General features: G+C 44.9%; 1 protein-coding gene and 1 long non-coding RNA gene across 2 annotated transcripts in view; one reads left to right on the top strand and one right to left on the bottom strand.

The window, feature by feature from the left end:
* Nucleotides 1-2,690: 2,690 nt before the first annotated feature.
* On the bottom strand, nucleotides 2,691-8,350 carry LOC140848452 (uncharacterized). The gene is made up of 3 exons (XR_012129366.1): nucleotides 8,281-8,350; nucleotides 4,312-4,399; nucleotides 2,691-3,232 (listed from the first exon to the last, which is right to left on the bottom strand). It is a non-coding gene; the product is annotated as an uncharacterized lncRNA (long non-coding RNA).
* Nucleotides 8,351-8,520: 170 nt separating this feature from the next.
* The window catches only part of PIK3CA (phosphatidylinositol-4,5-bisphosphate 3-kinase catalytic subunit alpha), an 80,604-nt gene continuing 72,170 nt past the window's right edge, over nucleotides 8,521-16,954 (top strand). The window contains exon 1 of the mRNA XM_073232047.1: nucleotides 8,521-8,846. The gene's annotated coding sequence lies outside the window, so the exon portion shown is untranslated. The remainder of the gene's footprint in view (nucleotides 8,847-16,954) is intronic.

Here is a 16,954-nt window from a genome sequence, read left to right as displayed (position 1 = left end):
TTCATTACTACCCTCTCCTCCTCCCTGTTCTCCTTTCCTTCCCTCCCGCTCCCCCCACCCTACTCCTCTGTCTTTTGCAGAGACATTCACCAAGATACTCCAGGGGAAAACAAACATTAACAAATTGAAAGGAAGTGAAATCTTTAAGGTATGTTTCTGACCATCACCAAATTAAAAAGAGCTATACAGTAGCTCACTTTATTACATGGTGTGTTTGACTTGGCAATTATATATATATGCACAGTACATCACTACATAATCAAGTTGACTCTTGTTTCCAAATGATTTCAAAGCTTAGTGGTGACTTAAGTACTATTAGGGAATAATAGTACCTAATAGTACTTAAGTACTATTAGAGATAACCTATACTCAAATACCCATTTGAATATAGGTTATCACTATTTTCAATGGAAATATATCCCACAGGTAAGGACTGTTATAATAGTTCCAATATGTTAGAATCGAATGATAGTTTCTTCTTAGACATTTCAGCTCCTGAGTTTAGAAAATTTATGATTTAATTCTTTAATTGTAAAGTATTCCATTTTTTGTTTGGTTTACAGACTAAGAATTGCTATTTCAACTTTTTGTTTAGGACATTTTTCCTATAGCCACAGGACCTTGAGCAATGCATTTTGTCACATAGATGTCTAAAGTTACACTGAACAGCAAATAATAGTGTAAACACTTTTGGATACAAGATAAAACACATGAAGGATCAATGGTCACCAAATAAACCAAATGCATCAGTTGTGAACTGGGCAGTAAATGCTACTCTTGCACTAGTGAATATCCATGCATTCAAATAATCAGGTATGGCACTTTCTACACTGACACATGATATACTAAAGGCAGATTATCACAACAAAAATCATATAATTAATATTTTCTTACTAAAAACTAAACATTAGGAGTTCTGCACAGTGGTATAGAGGTCATGTCAAAGTGTGGGCAAGGGGTCTGTTTGTTTCTATACAGAAGATCAAGGCCTAGCTTGGATACTCAGAAAATGAACTAAGATACGATATGAGGAGGAGCTTCTGGCATCAGCACTCTCTGGAGGACTTGTGCCAGGGGATGATCATCAAAAAGCCTCCACAGGGATCCGGACGATGCTGCGGTTGTGGCTGCATCCAGCCCACCGTCTCCTGGACTTGCCATAGGAATGAGGAGGGAGATGTCTAGGCTGGCATGTGCATACAGTGAGACAACGAATTTGACCGGATCTGTACTGTTGGAACTCAACCAGGAGTTGGGAGGGGTGCAAGGTGTAGCACTCCAAAATCTTATGACTATAGACTATCTACGGTTAAAAGAACATATGGGATGTGAACAGATCCCAGAAATGGGCTGCTTTAATTTGTCTGATTTCTCTCAAACGGTTCAAATACAGTTGGACAATATCCATCATATCATAGACAAATTTTCACAAATGCCTAGGGTGCCTAAATGGTTTTCTTGGCTTCACTGGAGATGGATGGTAATTATAGATTTGCTTTGTTTATGTCACCATATTCCTATTATGTTAGTATGTGTGTGCAAATTAGTTAGTAGTTTAAAACCTATACATACTTAAGGTACTCTACAAGAAGATATGTCAAAGAAATAATCAATCCTCCCATGTTTGCTTCCATATGCTACATCTGTAGCTTTTCTTCTTTCTTCCTAATTACAACCCTTAAATAGAATTTGTGCCTCACATCGAATTTACCGAGTATCATAATTCCTCCAGGTGGTAAAGATACCTCGAGACAAGTGCTGGGCATAGAAGCCACAGGGCGTAAATCTGCAAAGAAGTAAAAAGCTAACCTTTTCAAACAATATGGCTTCTCTCTCACTTACCAACTTTACATTTCCCTCTATGGCCCCGGAAGATGATTGGTTAGCCAGAGACGGGTAAGATTCCTCAAGGGAGGAACAACCTAAGACAGGCACAGTCGCAGGGGGGCCATCAGGTGAGAATTTAGGGATCAACAGAGGTGAGGCTCAGAACCTCACCTCCCCTATTTTGAGAGAAATCTTCTGCATCCATGGATGTTTTGCTGCCCTTGTCTAGCCTGGATTAATACTTAGTCCATAGGCACACACCTGATCATCTGATCATCTACATTTGCCCTCTTACAGCACTAAACTATGTTTTCTACCTTTATCTTGCATCTACCTACCACTTCAGCATTTTATTAAAAATAAAAATAATAATAATAATAAAGGGAGAAATGTGGGATCAACATATAAATCAAGTACAAAAATCAAACGAATATTCATATTTGACCTGATTGTTTATAGGTCATAATGCGTGATCAAAACTGAAAGTTTCTGTGATGAATGCGCTTGTACTGTTCACCATGTAAGAATTTATTCACTATGTAAGAATTTGTTCACCATGTAAGAACTTGTTCGTTATGCTTCAGAAGATTGGAGACTGACGAGAATTAGACTTGAGATGGATTAATGATTGTACATTGAGCATTGACCCCCCTATACTGAATTTTATTGTTGTTAACAACCATTTGATCAATAAATATGAGAGATGCCCTCTCAAAAAAAAACAAAAAAAAAACCCTAAACATTAGAAGGAAAAATATACCTAACAAGGACTATTAATTAATATCTTATTGTAACTCCAGGGAGAGGAAATTCTAGAGCAAAATACCTCTAAAATCAAAATCAGTCAAAGGGAGAAATAAAGTTTAAAACCTGTTTATTGCTTACAAACGGTGGTCCAGAGCCATTTTTCTCTCCTACTCTGGCAGAAGCAAGCAAGACTTCCCCCTAACCTCTCAGGTTCAGATAAGCCCTTGGTTGGCCAGGTAATTACCCATTGATATGGAGATGAACTACAGCTCTCCACCCCTTAGGAATGCCTGTTGCTATGCAGATGCACTAAAGCCAGGAGAGATATTCTGGAAATATTACAATTTTACCCACAGGCCACCCCTCCAGAAATCTTGCCTTACAATCTACTCATTCCCCCTCCCCAGCAATGGTCCCTGGGTGAGAAAACTGGAGCATTGTGACCAGATTAATGACATGCAATAGAGATAGCAATAAAGTCATGATAATCCTCAAGCTGGAGGATTCATCTAGGTTCAAAGTCTTCAGTAGATTAAGTCCAAAGCTTGTCCATTCCAGTTGGCAGTAGCTGAAGAGATAGAGGGTTCAGAGCAATCATCACATGACAGCTGCAGCCAGGGGGCACATCCAGGCCATATGGACTGTAGATGAAAATAACCTCAAGAGTGATAAGATACATGTTTTAATGACAGCAGCATAGGCAAATCTTGTCTATCAGGTAGGATACATGCCAGAGAGTGGTCCTGTGATAGAACAGTGACAGGAATGCGATCTCATCCAGGTCTAGTATACCAGACTTCCACCCCTCTCCCTGTGGGAGTAACAGATGGGTCAATATATAGGGCTATGGGAGATACATGTACTGGCCATAAAGATAAAACAAAACTTCCCCGTAAGATGCTCTTACCTCCTGGACATTTTGGGTACACTAATGTGATCTTTAGGGGGACTGGGACCAACCATCCAGTTGGCATGGTACCATGTCGGTAGCCACAGGGTCAAGCCCCAATAGATGGCCTAGCTGTCAGTGAAGACAATTATGGGGGAAGGCTTCTGGGTGATCACAAGCCATACTGCCCACAACTCAGCCCACTGGCTGCTCTTCCCCTCTCCATCCTCCATCCATATTGTCTCAGTCTTAGGATGGAAAGCCACAGCCCTCCACCTCAGGGGCTGCCCATGACTGGAGTTGTCTGTTTATCAAGTATCTTCAGGTATAGGGGCTTTTCCCTCCTGATAAGGACTCTTGGCTACCAATGGTTCAAAAGCAAGTTCTTCCTGCTTTCCACTGATATAGGCCACTGTCCTCAATAAGCAGTGGAGTTCTCCACTTATGGGGCTAGTAGAGAGGGTGCTGTGCTGCTGTAAAAATGCACTTATTTGGCCAGCATAGGTGTCTGTGCCACGCCACTCCATGGCCTTTGGGTATAGTTTCACACCCACCCTGAGATGGGATAGGTCATTATTATCTTAGTCAGAGCTGTTCTGGCAATGGGCTCCATAGCCAGCAAGGCATGGTACACAGCAGCCAGTTGCTTCTCTATCAAGGTGTACTGGACCTCTGCTCCTTTCCTTAGTGGTGACCAGAATCCAATAGGTTGGCATGTCCGTTCAAGCTGCTGCCAAAGACCCCATCCATAACCATCTTCAACTACATGAACATCGGTCGTTGTCTATGACTGCTTCAAAAATAACTAGTTTTACCTGACCAGACAACCCCCGAAGAATTTTACATACAAACCAGGTCCCTGAACCTTGGTGCTGTTCACAGCCCATCCTTTTTCCTGTAGATGTTGCAACAGTCTAGGAACTTCACCTTCTAAATCTGAAAGAGAATCAGATATGAGCATAATATCATCAATGTAGTGATACAACTGCACCATTTATGGTTTCTTCCATGTGGCCAAGTCCTGGGCTAAAAGTCCATGACAGATGGTGGGACTGTGGAGGTAATTAAAAGGACTATGAGTGGGTTTTATGATGTCCACCTTCTCCAACTCCTGTACAGTTTCTCTCATTTCCTTGTGCCCCCCAGGCAAATTACACTGCTTAGTATTTGTCACTCACCAAGGTACAGACAGAGCTATAGGTAGGTGCTTAGCATGTTCCCTCAGAACTGCCTTCACTACACATACCCTCAATCTGAACTCACCTGCAGTGGTCTGTAACCACAGGCCCTGCAGGATATCTACCCCAGAAATATATTCAGATATGGGAGAACTGTACAAGGGTATACTCCTTTGGGGGTAAACACCCTGTTCCCAGTGGGATTTGGACTTTCATCAGTCTAATTGCCTTACCCCCATAGCCATCTATCACAGCAGGGGTCCCAGGAAAATGCTCAGGGTTGCCTCAAGTCAGAGAACACTCAGCTCCTGTGTCCATCAGCAACTAGACACATTGTACATTCACAGGGAACCAATGAATTGCTAATTCTACATGTGGCCTCCGGTTCCCACCCTGTCTCCCAAGGTGGGAACCTTGACCCTGCATCAGTCAAACTGCAATGTCCAATCATCCTCCTGTGAAGGTGAGGGCTCAGGTGAATTCTGGGTACTGTCCCCCAGGAAGTTTTGTAGAGACACAGGTCGGGTATGAGGCCTTGACTCCAGTTTCTGTGTCCTGGACCTCAGCGGCTGGAACTGCTGCTCTGGCTTTAATTGGTGCCACAGTTCTAACAAGATTCTATTGGACTGCCAATCAAGTTTTTCTTTCACTACCCTGGCCTTAATCAAATCAACCCACATCTGAGTCCTGGAGACCTTCACGGGGCCCTTTGCACCTCCCCTTTCAGTCGTAGCCCGTACTTCCTTCCGTGCTCTTTTGTTTCAACCTCCCCCAGATCTGCTAAAGTACCAGTAGTCTCACTTATGGGTTGCCCTATGCTGGGGGCAAGAATAGTCACTAGGGACCCAAAGATGTGGGAGCTTATGGAGCACCAGTTTTATCATTCCTACAGTGAACAACTCCTCATCAGGGCCCTGGGGATCCATATTATAGACGATATTTTTGTACCCAATTCCTGTAGTACCTGTTTGAGCTCTGCACACGTTTTCCAACTACTGGATAAATACGGTAAATCACCTGATTAAGCCAAACTACCCTGGTGGCAGCTTTCAGTCATTCCAAGAGTATCTGATTCCCTGAAGCATGATGGGAATTTTGCAACCACTGCCTGAGGGAAGGGTGAGTCGTCAGGGAAGCCAGTCTACTCATCTGAGGACCTGACATAACAATGTTTTCCACCCCCATATCCCAGAGACGTAAAAGCCATGTAGGCAGAGATTCCGATGTCTTCTGCCTATACCGGAAGCTCATGTCCAGCAGTTCATACTGGGTGTAGGGATGGAGGGTGGAGTGCTCCACAACCTGGGGAGGGGGTGGCTCCTCCCCCTGAGGAGCCTGCAGTTGTTTCGTTTTTATTTCCTTAATTAAAGCTGGATGGGCCTTTAAAACAGGAGAGGATGGTACCTCCGGCAGTGGCCTCCTTAGCAGATCAGCCTCCTGGCCCCGCCTCCTCCTCTTCTGCTCCACCCTCTCCCCCGCTCCTCCTCCATCTCTGGGGCTGAAGGCACCACTCTTTCCTCCCCCGCCCCCATGGCCTCCTGCATCGTGGCTTTTCCTGCCACCTCCCTGCCTCGCAGCTGCTAAGGAATCTTCCAGGAGCGTGACTGCCTTTTCAGCAACTGTCTCTTCCTTAACGGCATCCCATAGGTTATTGCCCAGCTCCTCCAAGTGTGTCTCTATCCTGCCTAAGTCCCTCTCTCTACTCACTAACTCTATCAATAATCCTCTCTTTCTACTGTACACCATTTTCCACTATCTTGATGAAAAGAGACGCTACAATGCCAACCACTACACAGCCACCTAGGGTCTCCAAGCAGACTTCCAACTCAGGACTAATTGCAGCTTCCTGTGTTTCCACCCTTCCTCAATTCTGGGGAAGGCCCCACCCCTCTAGGAGGTACTTTACCCTAGATCAATTCCCCACTAGGGGCTCCCAAATTGGAAGCCCCACAGCTGGGGGGATGATAACAGGTGAAGCTGCACCCTCTGCTGCTGCATCCACTGGGGCCTCCCCCCCATCCTCAGGGGGAGTTCCAGGCATCTCCCCACCATCTCTAGGAGCAGCCCCCCCCCCAAAGTCACACCCTTTATGAAAGACTTCTGGTTCAGAGATCCTGCTACTACCGCCAGATGTAACTCTGGGTAGAGGAAATCTGAGGACAAAATACCTCTAAAACCAAAATCAATGAAAGGGAGAAATGAAGTTTAAAACCCATTTATTGCTTACAAACTGTGGTCTGGGACTGTTTCTCTCTCCTGCTATGGCAGAGGCAAGCAAGACCTCCCCCTAACCTCTCAGGTTCAGATAAGCCCTTGGTCATGCAGGTAACGACCCATCGATATGGAGATGAACTACCTTTCTCCACCCCTTAGGAACACCTGTTGATATGCAGATGCACTAAAGCCAGGGGAGATATTCTGGAAATATTACAGTTTTACCCACACTTATGAAATTGTGCCTGGAAACATAATTTGGGAAATGCTGCCTTAAGGTTTACTTTGACTAGTAATTCAATATTATTTGTTTTGTTTTGTTTTTTTAAATTCCCTGCTCTGAAGTAACATAGTGTTCTTAAACTGCTGAAAAACACTGGTTCAATAAAAATATTGAGAAACATAGATCCCACTCCCCCGAATATGAAATGAAAACCTGAGCTTACAAAAGAAAACGCAGGAAATGCAGTCAAATTAAACTATGACTACATAAAGGAATGGATCTCATTTACCGTTGGTTGCGCATGTGTGGTGATCAAGCAAAAACAGGGTATTGGTCAAATTTTTGCTCTGGATGATGAAAGCTGGACTGTAACATCTCTAGTGGGTCACTTCCAAGTCCTCTCTTTACTCCTTCAAAATTCAGGGGAGAGCCAACATTTGAGGACTTGTATTGCAGACTTCTAATTCTGTTTTCTAAGCATTTTCAATACAATGAAAAACCACTAGGGGGAGAAACACGCAAAAAACTTGACCTTTATCAGTGGTGATCTCAAAAGGCAACACATTGCATTACTCTCCAAAAAAAAAGAGGTTTTTATGCTACACAACACCAAGGCACCACCTTGAGTCTAATCTATGGCCAAGATGGCTCTTCTGAAGTCCCTGTGGGCATTACCCCCAAAAGCACATCTTCTAAGTAGTCAAAATTGAATCTTACAAGCTAATTCAAATCTGAATAAAAGGACAGTGCAAAACATCTCCCCGGAGTGAGTCAAAGGATTGCAAAAGGCTGTGGCGGTGCATTCCTCTTTCGGGATGGCTCCAGCTTAATCTTATGTTGGCAGCAGGATGCACAGCATCGCTTTGTAAAAGCCCTTTTTTCTGTATTCATAACCACTTTTGGTTAGCCACTGACAGCAGCGGTTAGCCACCCAGCCCCCTTCTCTGCGCCCCGAACAAGAGGAAATCTCGTTTCCTCCATGAGCGTAAATGTGAATGAATTCACTTGCTCCCAATATTGCTTTCTCTATTTCTAACCTACCCCGCCTGCTGCTCATAGAAACAGACATATGACACATATGCCATCCTAGGATAACACAACATCCTCAAGACTGTAAAAGACAGAGCATTAGACACGCGCCGGAACAGCACAGCAATACCACCCGAACTTCGGGCGGAACAGCAAGACGCAAGCGCACTTACATACTGTTACCCGATTTGCCCATTTCCCCCGCCTGGTTCCAGCTATTTCACTTCCTGTTCTTTGCACATCTGCTTCCGGGGCGTTGTAGGCTCAGCCCCTCCTCAGCTCTTACCTTCCTCTGCTCCGGGAGGGGGAGAGTCGAGGGGGTGGGGAAGAGTTCGTTGTTTGTTTACACGATGTGAGCGGAAAAAGAGACCAATAAAGTTTATTCTGGAAACAAAAGGAAAAAAAAACAGGGGTGACAGAGAAAGGAGACGGGGGCGGGGGCGTGCGGCGGGGGCTAGCGAGCAGACGGAGCTGGAAGGAGAAAGCGACAGTTCCGGTGCCGCCGCTGCGGCCGCCGAACTCTAGGCTTGCTGCTGCCACGGCCGCTGGGGCTGGGGCCGCCGGCGACGCACGGCTCGGGCCCCGCCGGGCAGCTCCGGAGCGGCGGGGGAGAGGGGCCGGGAGCCGGGGGCCGTGCCGCCCGCTCTCCTCTCCCTCGACGCCGCCGCCGCCGCCGCCGCCGCCCGCGGGGCTGGGACCCGATGCGGCTCGAGCCGCGGACCCCGGAGGAGCCCCGAATGTGAGTAGAGTGCGGGCTGGCTGGGAGCGGGTGCGGTCAGGGTGGGCGCCGGGCGGGGGCCGGGCACGAGGGCGCGCCCGCGGTGTTGGGCGGGGGCCGCCCGCCGGTTGTCTCTCCGGCGTCGGCCCGCAGGAGTTCGCCTGCGACCGCCGCTCCCTCTCCCCCGCCTGCCGCTGGCCTCGCCCAGATGCAGAGGCGAAAGCTCGCAGCTCACTCTGTCTTCTCCCTCTGCCGCCACCTCGCTCCTCGTTTCCTTCCTCTCCTATTTTTGGGGATGGGGCGCCTGAAGACTGAGGAAGTGCGCCCAGGGCCACCGCCCCGGCCGCGGCAGGCGGTGCCCCGCGCCTTTGCCGCCCACCCGGCCCGCGGGGACCCGGCTGCAGTGCGCGCCGGGGCGTGAGGGGCCCGACGCGGAGCCGCGGGCTGTTCTTGAGGGGCTGTCACGCCTGAGGACTCCGGCCCCGGCAGCCCGGCGACCCTCGGTTTGCCTCACACTGGGTTTAAATCGCCCGGCTGGGGCTTGAAAGGAAAGCTGCTCCCCCCACCCAGCAGTTCTCTCCCACCCTTCCTCTAGAGGTTGTTTTCCTTTTAACCGAGACAGTCAAACGTATTGGATCGTCATTCCTAGACCTGAGACAGTCGCTTGTGATTTGTGTTCCATTATGTGGTGCTTGTTTCATAGGTCCTAAGTGATTCGGAAAGGTAGGGCAGTGCCCAGGATTGGGATGTGTAAACAGCCGACGTTCAGCCAGTGTGTTTTGACCGCAGCTCGAGGGGTTTATTTTAAGGATGCTAAAGAAATGGTGGTGATGGTGGCTAGTCACCAGACTTGAGTATCGAAGACAGTTTTCTTAGATGTCAATAATCAGGGAGCTGTTTGCATAGTTTTATGGAGGGTAAAGAGAGCGCAACAAGAGGGGCCTTTGTAGAAAACAGCCTGCATATTCTTTAATGAATTAGAGTTGTGATCTCGTTTTGGTGAAGCTTCCTCATTCCAGCGCCTTTGAGCTCATGCAGGACAGGGGTTTGCGAGATGATGTTTTGAAGAGGCCTGGAGGACCTCTAGAAAACTTGCTTAGTTAAACTCTTATCTCTAGTCAGGTTATTTCCACGGCCGCATTTGAACCACTGCTTGCAATATTGGTCGCATGTTTTCGTGCTTAAAAACTGGCATTTGCTTGCATTGCACCAGACAAAATTTGTTTTTGTGCTGCATTGCCTGTTGTTAAGAAAAGGCCCGGAAAATACTTAAGATAACACGTTGCTAAATTAATTTGTATAAATCAGAACACTTCGTCTTTATTAACGGGCTCTCGAAGTAGCTAGTGTTAAGAATTTGTTAGTATGTCTGTGTATTCAAGTTTTAAGAATTTTTAACTGAAGCATTGAATTCCGGTTGGCAGCATAGCTGTCTAAACACAACATGTTCTGGAAAAATTTTAATTATGAAATTAACTGTTCTGCAATGTCATCAGCCAAAACTATCAGAAGAGGGCCTAGTGGTGTGTGTGTGTGTTTGTGTGTGTGTGTGTGTGTGTTTGCATGCGTGTTGATGTTTCAAGTTTTCTTGTTTCGTGTTTTTGGATAAAATTAAGTGAAATTTCATCCATAACTTTTTCCCAAAGTTACGCGTTTCTTGTGTGCTTTCATCATCGTAAAATAGTGCTTTCCGATTAAAATCACAAATAAGGTGATTGAAAGAAATGATGGCACATCATAATAGTAATAGCATCAGGGGAAGTAGCAAGAAAGCAAATGATTATTAACAATATTTTATCACAACTTTACAAAGTCTGAAAGGCATTCCTATGAGTTTTAGTTGGAGAGTTAAGAATGAACCACATATAAATGCAGAACAGTGCTTTTTATATATCTCGTTTGGAAAAAAAATTAGACATAGCATTAAAATATGTCACTAAATACTGTACTTAAACTGAAAAACACTGCAATCAAGTATATATTTTCATGAGACTGGATACATGTAAAAGGGACACTGTAAAAGAGCAGTCAGTGGCTTTGCCTGGGTCCCTGAATGGAACAGTCCGCAGGCAGAGCTTCCTTCCTGTCAGGGTAAGATCCTCCCCATCCTAAGTAAGTATTCTCTTTTCAAAGACTAAATTTATAAATAAAATACTTTCAGTAAGGTAGATCATAGTAACCTTTTTCCAAAAACAGTTTACTTTGAGTGTAGATTTCCTTATTAGAGTCCTTAACTGAATAGTTTTAAACATTTGCTATCACTACTCAAAGAGCATTTGCTCTGTTGATCTGTTTATTTGAAAAGAGCTAACTTAATCCCATTTGATCTCTAGAGTAGCGTTAAACGGATCAGTTCTCTCTTTTATTATTTCATTATCTTGAATTTCAAGGTAGGGTGGTTCTTTAAATGAAATGTGTTTCTAACGCATCATAAAAAATCTCATCTCTGGTAAAAATATTTCTGATTTTTTAAATTGTTCAACTTTAGCTGGTTTGTATTTTATTAGTACAGTTGTCAAGCCATTTTCTTAAGTATTATTTGTCTTGAGTTACACAGCAATCCTGTAGACAAAGCAGTATTACTATCTCTGAGAAATGACATTTTAATCTAAGGTTAGATGGCTGTCAGGTGACAGACTCATTGATAAACCAATGTTTTCCAGGTGACAAACTCATTGGTAAAAACCAACGTTTTCCACCTCCTTTCACTATATTATGCTACCTCTAACCTGCTCCAGCCTGCTTGTAATGAAGAAACTAGGGCCCAGAGAAGTTTAGTTGCTTGAGATCACTTTTTGCCTTATTAATATATATTTTTTAAATTATAGTAATAATTTCACTATAGTATCAATACTAATTTTACTGTAATAATAATAGTAGTAATAAATATATATTTTAAACTCCCTAATACCTTAAACAGTGGTTTTCAATCCTGGCTGTACATCAGAATCATCGAGTTAGCTTTTTAAAAATACCAGTGGCCATGATCTCATTCCCAGAGATTCTGATTTAATTGGTCTGAGATGGAGCCCAGACATCTGTGTTTTGTTTGTTTTAAAGTTCCCTAGGTAATAATTAGATTGTAAAGCCCTTGCTTTCAAGGACCTGTATAGTTTGGTCCTTGCTTTTCTTTCTGTCGCGCGCCCCGTCCTCGCCGGCAAGAACAGCACGCAACAACAGCAGGATTCTTCTGCAGAAAGCTTTATTCTTCAGCTCTTTGTGAAACAAATGAGTTGGGCAGGACCCAGAGGGGAAGGAGAGGCTTGCTTATATAGTTCTCATGCTCTGACCTGGTTGGTGCGGCTCCATATGCCTTATTAGCATAACCATTTGGTGGGTCTCATTGGTCCTTATGCCAAGGCGCAATTAGCATGTAGTTTAGTGGTGTGGGATGATTTGTCATTAGGAAGTTCGGGGCCTTCCGGCTGCCCTGCATGGGGCGCTATTTTCTGAGCATGGCTGCCAACATCTCCCCCTTTTTTGTCTAACAGAAGCTCAAGGCGGAACTTGCCAGCAGAGGCGGAGACAGAGGCCTGACCTCCATCATACTTCCTGATGCCCCCTTTTTGGAGAGGGGTTCTGGGCATCTACCCCTATGCAGTCAGGCATGCCTCTCAGAGGGGTCCAAGACCTCTTGCAGTGCTTTGCCTCGCATCCTCTGGCTGGCGTTGGGACCGCTTGGTACAAAGGGTTTGGACCCTTTTTCTCAACCCTCTTGCACCATGAGCTTCTTAAAGAAAGCTGTGATTAAGCATTGAGGTACTCGGGCCTGGTGCAGTGCCACATGGGCTCAGGGTGCAAGAGCTACCTCAAGCTAAAGCTGAGCTTCCTTCTTAAGCATATTGAGCCACACTTGGGGAGAGGCGCCAATGTCTATCGCCATTAGGGCTTGAGCAAGGATCACCTTGTCCTTCTTATGTTGGTTGCGGAGTCTGCATAACAACCAGAGTAAGAGCATGAGACCTCCAAGCAGGAACACGCCCATCCCAGCCATGCCCGCCCACTCCTTGACGTGGGAGAGAGCTCTGAGGAACCAGGAAGAGAGTCCTTCCGCTACGGAGATATCTAGACGGGTGGAGTTGATGTGGATAATTTCTCGCCGCAGTTCTAGTGCTCCATCAAAGTCCTGGGACCAGTTTCCTGAAAGATACTGGGACAGGCCTCGTGACAGATTAGTGAAAGCATTTAATACTTCTGTTAGTGATCCTGGCTTGTTTGTGGCTCTGTAATATGGCTGCGGCTAGGCCCGCGTTGGTGAGTGGCCCTCCTATTTCTCTACAGGCTTTCAACCAAGCGTGTATCCCTTTCTGTTTCCAGGGTGTTATCGCCTGTCTGCATTCCTTGGTACATTGTTCAAATACTAATTGCTCCACTAGGGGCATTGCTTGTTCCTGATCTCCAAATATTCTGCCTGCGGCCTCTATCATACGAGCGACAAAGTCAGAAAATGGCTCGCTCGGCCCCTGAATAATTTTTGTCAAATTGCCTGATACTTCTCCTTTGTTGGTGAGGGCTTTCCATGCCTTGGCGGCGCACGTGTTTATTTGTGCGTATACCTGTAAGGGGAAGGCGGTCTGGTTGGCTACCCACTGTCCTTGGCCCGTCAGCATATCATATGACCATGCAGGCTGTCCTTCGGCCGCGTTTGCGCGTGCCTGGGTCATGCTGATATCATGCCACAATGCCTTCCATTCTATGTATTGCCCCATACTAGAAAGGCATGCCTTAGTTACATATTGCCAGTCTGCGGGTGTCATGGCTGTCTCTGTTAATCTCTCAACTTGTGCTATGGTGTAGTTGGCACTGACTTCATAAGCCCGAACGGATTCTGCTAACTCCTTAACTTGTTTATGGCTCAGGGGCTGGTGAGAGCGTACGCCATTATCCTCAAATACAGGAAACATTTGTCTAATTGCCTGAAGAGTATCTGGGTGGCAAAAGGAGAGTGCGCCACTCACGTAAGGTGGCGGGGCAAAGGGCGTCGGGGGACACCCTGCTTTCATTTTTTCCTTGGTCCGCTTTTCAACTTTGCTGGTTCCCTTACTTCTACACTCTGCGGTTTTATTTTCTTCCCCTTCCTCTGCGGACGTTAATTCCTCCTCAGATTCCCTATTGGAGAGTTGGAGGTCCCTCAACTCTTTCCAGGGGTATTTACTATTTTCTCCGAGGCGATCGTCACTCGCTTCTCGGGGCTCTTTCGCTTTTGCCCTAGGCGGGCTTTCTCCCTCACTCTGAGGTTTCTTTACCTTCGTTTTTGTGGCCTTTTTTCGGCCGCGCGCGCTCTCTGTTTCCCGTTCCGTTTCTGACATGCTCTCTTGGATATCTGTCAATGCTCTCTGACCTTCTTTTATTACCTTTTCACATCTCTCATCTTGCAGACAAGCTCTAATCAGTTTCCAGAGGGGCCTGGTGCCTCCCCTCAGGCTACCCTCCTCCTCCTCTCTATCAAGATCTTTCCCCAGTTTGTCCCAGCTCGGGATTGAGAGGGACCCTGAACAAATGAACCAGGGGGCCACACGGTCTATCTCCTTCACAAAAGATCCTAAGACTTTGCTGGAGACCTTCAAGTTTCACTCTTTGAGAGCTGTCTGCAGCGCCGTGACTAATGACGGTGCATTCCCCATGGTGCCTCCTTATTTACAGAGAACCATCAACCATTATCCTAAAAAGCAGGGGCCTCTCGGAACTTACCCCTCCGGGCTTTCTTCTGACCTGCAGTTCTGAATCCTCTCCAGATGTCTGAAGGGTCCTCCCTGTGCCGGTGATGTTCTGGTTCCCGGGTTTCGGCACCACTTGTCGCGCGCCCCGTCCTCGCCGGCAAGAACAGCACGCAACAACAGCAGGATTCTTCTGCAGAAAGCTTTATTCTTCAGCTCTTTGTGAAACAAATGAGTTGGGCAGGACCCAGAGGGGAAGGAGAGGCTTGCTTATATAGTTCTCATGCTCTGACCTGGTTGGTGCGGCTCCATATGCCTTATTAGCATAACCATTTGGTGGGTCTCATTGGTCCTTATGCCAAGGCGCAATTAGCATGTAGTTTAGTGGTGTGGGATGATTTGTCATTAGGAAGTTCGGGGCCTTCCGGCTGCCCTGCATGGGGCGCTATTTTCTGAGCATGGCTGCCAACATCTTTCTAGGTTCATTTCTCCTCCATCCTCCTACAGCTCCCTTGGCCTTTCCCTGCTCTCAGTGCAAGGGCCATTTGCTTTTCCTGCATTTGTGCACTCCATACACCTTCCTTAACTAGCTGACTCCTACTCATCTTTCATGTCACTCCTTTGACAAGTCTAGTCTGGGTTAGGTGTCCTGTTCCCATAGCATCTTGTACTCCCACTGTCATAGCATTGACTCACTGCATTATAATTGCCTATTTATTTGTCTGTGTCCTCCACTCCTACATCTTACAGATGTAAATTCCATGAGAAGGATAGGGATTCCTTCTATCTTATATACAGTTTTTTTTCTTATTGCCCAGCACAGTAGACAGTACATGATAAGCACTTATTAACCAAATAAATAAATATATTAGTAACAACACATAATTTATAGACATCAATTAAGTTTTTATTCTTAACAAAAACATTTAATATTTTTGGTCACTAAAACTGTGTATCTCTGAACTTGCCGCACATATAAATTTCATTTGGAGACAGTTGAGAGGTTATAAATTATACATAAATTAAATTGAGAATGATGTTTAACCCCAAACACACACATCCCCCATACCCACACACAAGCGAAAATAAGGATCATTATTATACACAGAAGTGCACTGGAAATCTGAGACATGATCAAATCCCAGTTTCACCACAAGCATTGAGTCCTTGGGCAAGTATCAATCTCTTTGGGCCTCAGTTTCCTCATCTGTAACATGTAGGAATTGTGCTGGATGCTCTGTATGGTACTCAGTGATCCAGCTTTTAAAATCCTGTGAGTACTGAAAATATTAGCTTTGCAATCTGAAGCTCCTTGGTTCAAAACATAGCTCTTTACACTTAACTGGCAGGATTACTTTGGACAAATTCCTAATCAGTATAAGGGAAGTAATTACTACTCAGTAGGGTTGTTGTTGAATTAAATGAGATAATATAGATCCAAGAGAATTTTTGTCCTGGATCAAATGCTTAATAAATGTTAATTTCCTTTCCTCTTAGAAGGTGGTAGATGTCATGAGTGGACTTCTCTGAGATAACAAAGACACAGTTTATGTAATAAAAACTCATTTCCACTTTGTTATGGGTGTGAGTAAGGACCAAAAACCACAGTGGCTTTTAGTTTCATTTCCTTAGAACACCATTCCACTTTCAAACACCCAGGTGTTATTCAGCCTGTTTGGGAAATAATTATGCCTATAAGTTTGAACCATGACAGGATAGCGAGTGCCAGGCTCCACACATCCATGATACTATGGAAGAGGGAGAACTCTATACTGATGACCTTAAACCATCTCCAATGATAAGAAAAATCAGACTTGACTATTTCATAGGTAGGGAACAAATTAAAACTAAGGATGATCTACCAAGAAGACCCAGAGATTTTGGTGAAATCTCTGTTCACAAAGGCTTAAAATTTAGGGACCATTATTTAGTAATTTCCAGAAGATATAAGAAATAGACACCTGGTTAGGACCAGTTCCAGAAGATAAGATTGTTCTGGAGATCAGATTAGCAGTTTCAGATATCGGCAGACTGAAAGTTGTTGTTTTTCTCTATTTGGGAGCCATGTTTTTTAAATTTTTATAGTTACCTTAACCTTTATTTGGTAATAGAGAATAACTTTACACACAATGTAGTAATAACTCTGGTGAAATTTCTTTATATCAATCTTATTTTTGTATGAATCAAATTGACTTGCTTGAGTTTTCCCTTAAGTTTATGTTAAAAGTGAATTTAATTAATCATTTTGGAAAAAATACTCTAATAAAAATTTTAAACTATGGATAGGAGAAGCTGAGTGTTAGGCTGCAAAAAAGATAAGAGGCAACACACAGTGAAGTCTGAGGATTCAACTTGAAGACTTGAGATTTCCATCATTTGAAAGGAGTATTCAACATTAGATATACTGGTAATGTGTTGTAGCTGTTACTCTCACTCATATTTAGTCCTTATATTATGTGAATCAATTGATCC

This window comes from Manis javanica, chromosome 3, assembly GCF_040802235.1.
Source record: "Manis javanica isolate MJ-LG chromosome 3, MJ_LKY, whole genome shotgun sequence".
Classification (NCBI taxonomy): Eukaryota; Metazoa; Chordata; class Mammalia; order Pholidota; family Manidae; genus Manis; species Manis javanica.
This window is presented reverse-complemented; position numbering and strand designations above follow the sequence as displayed.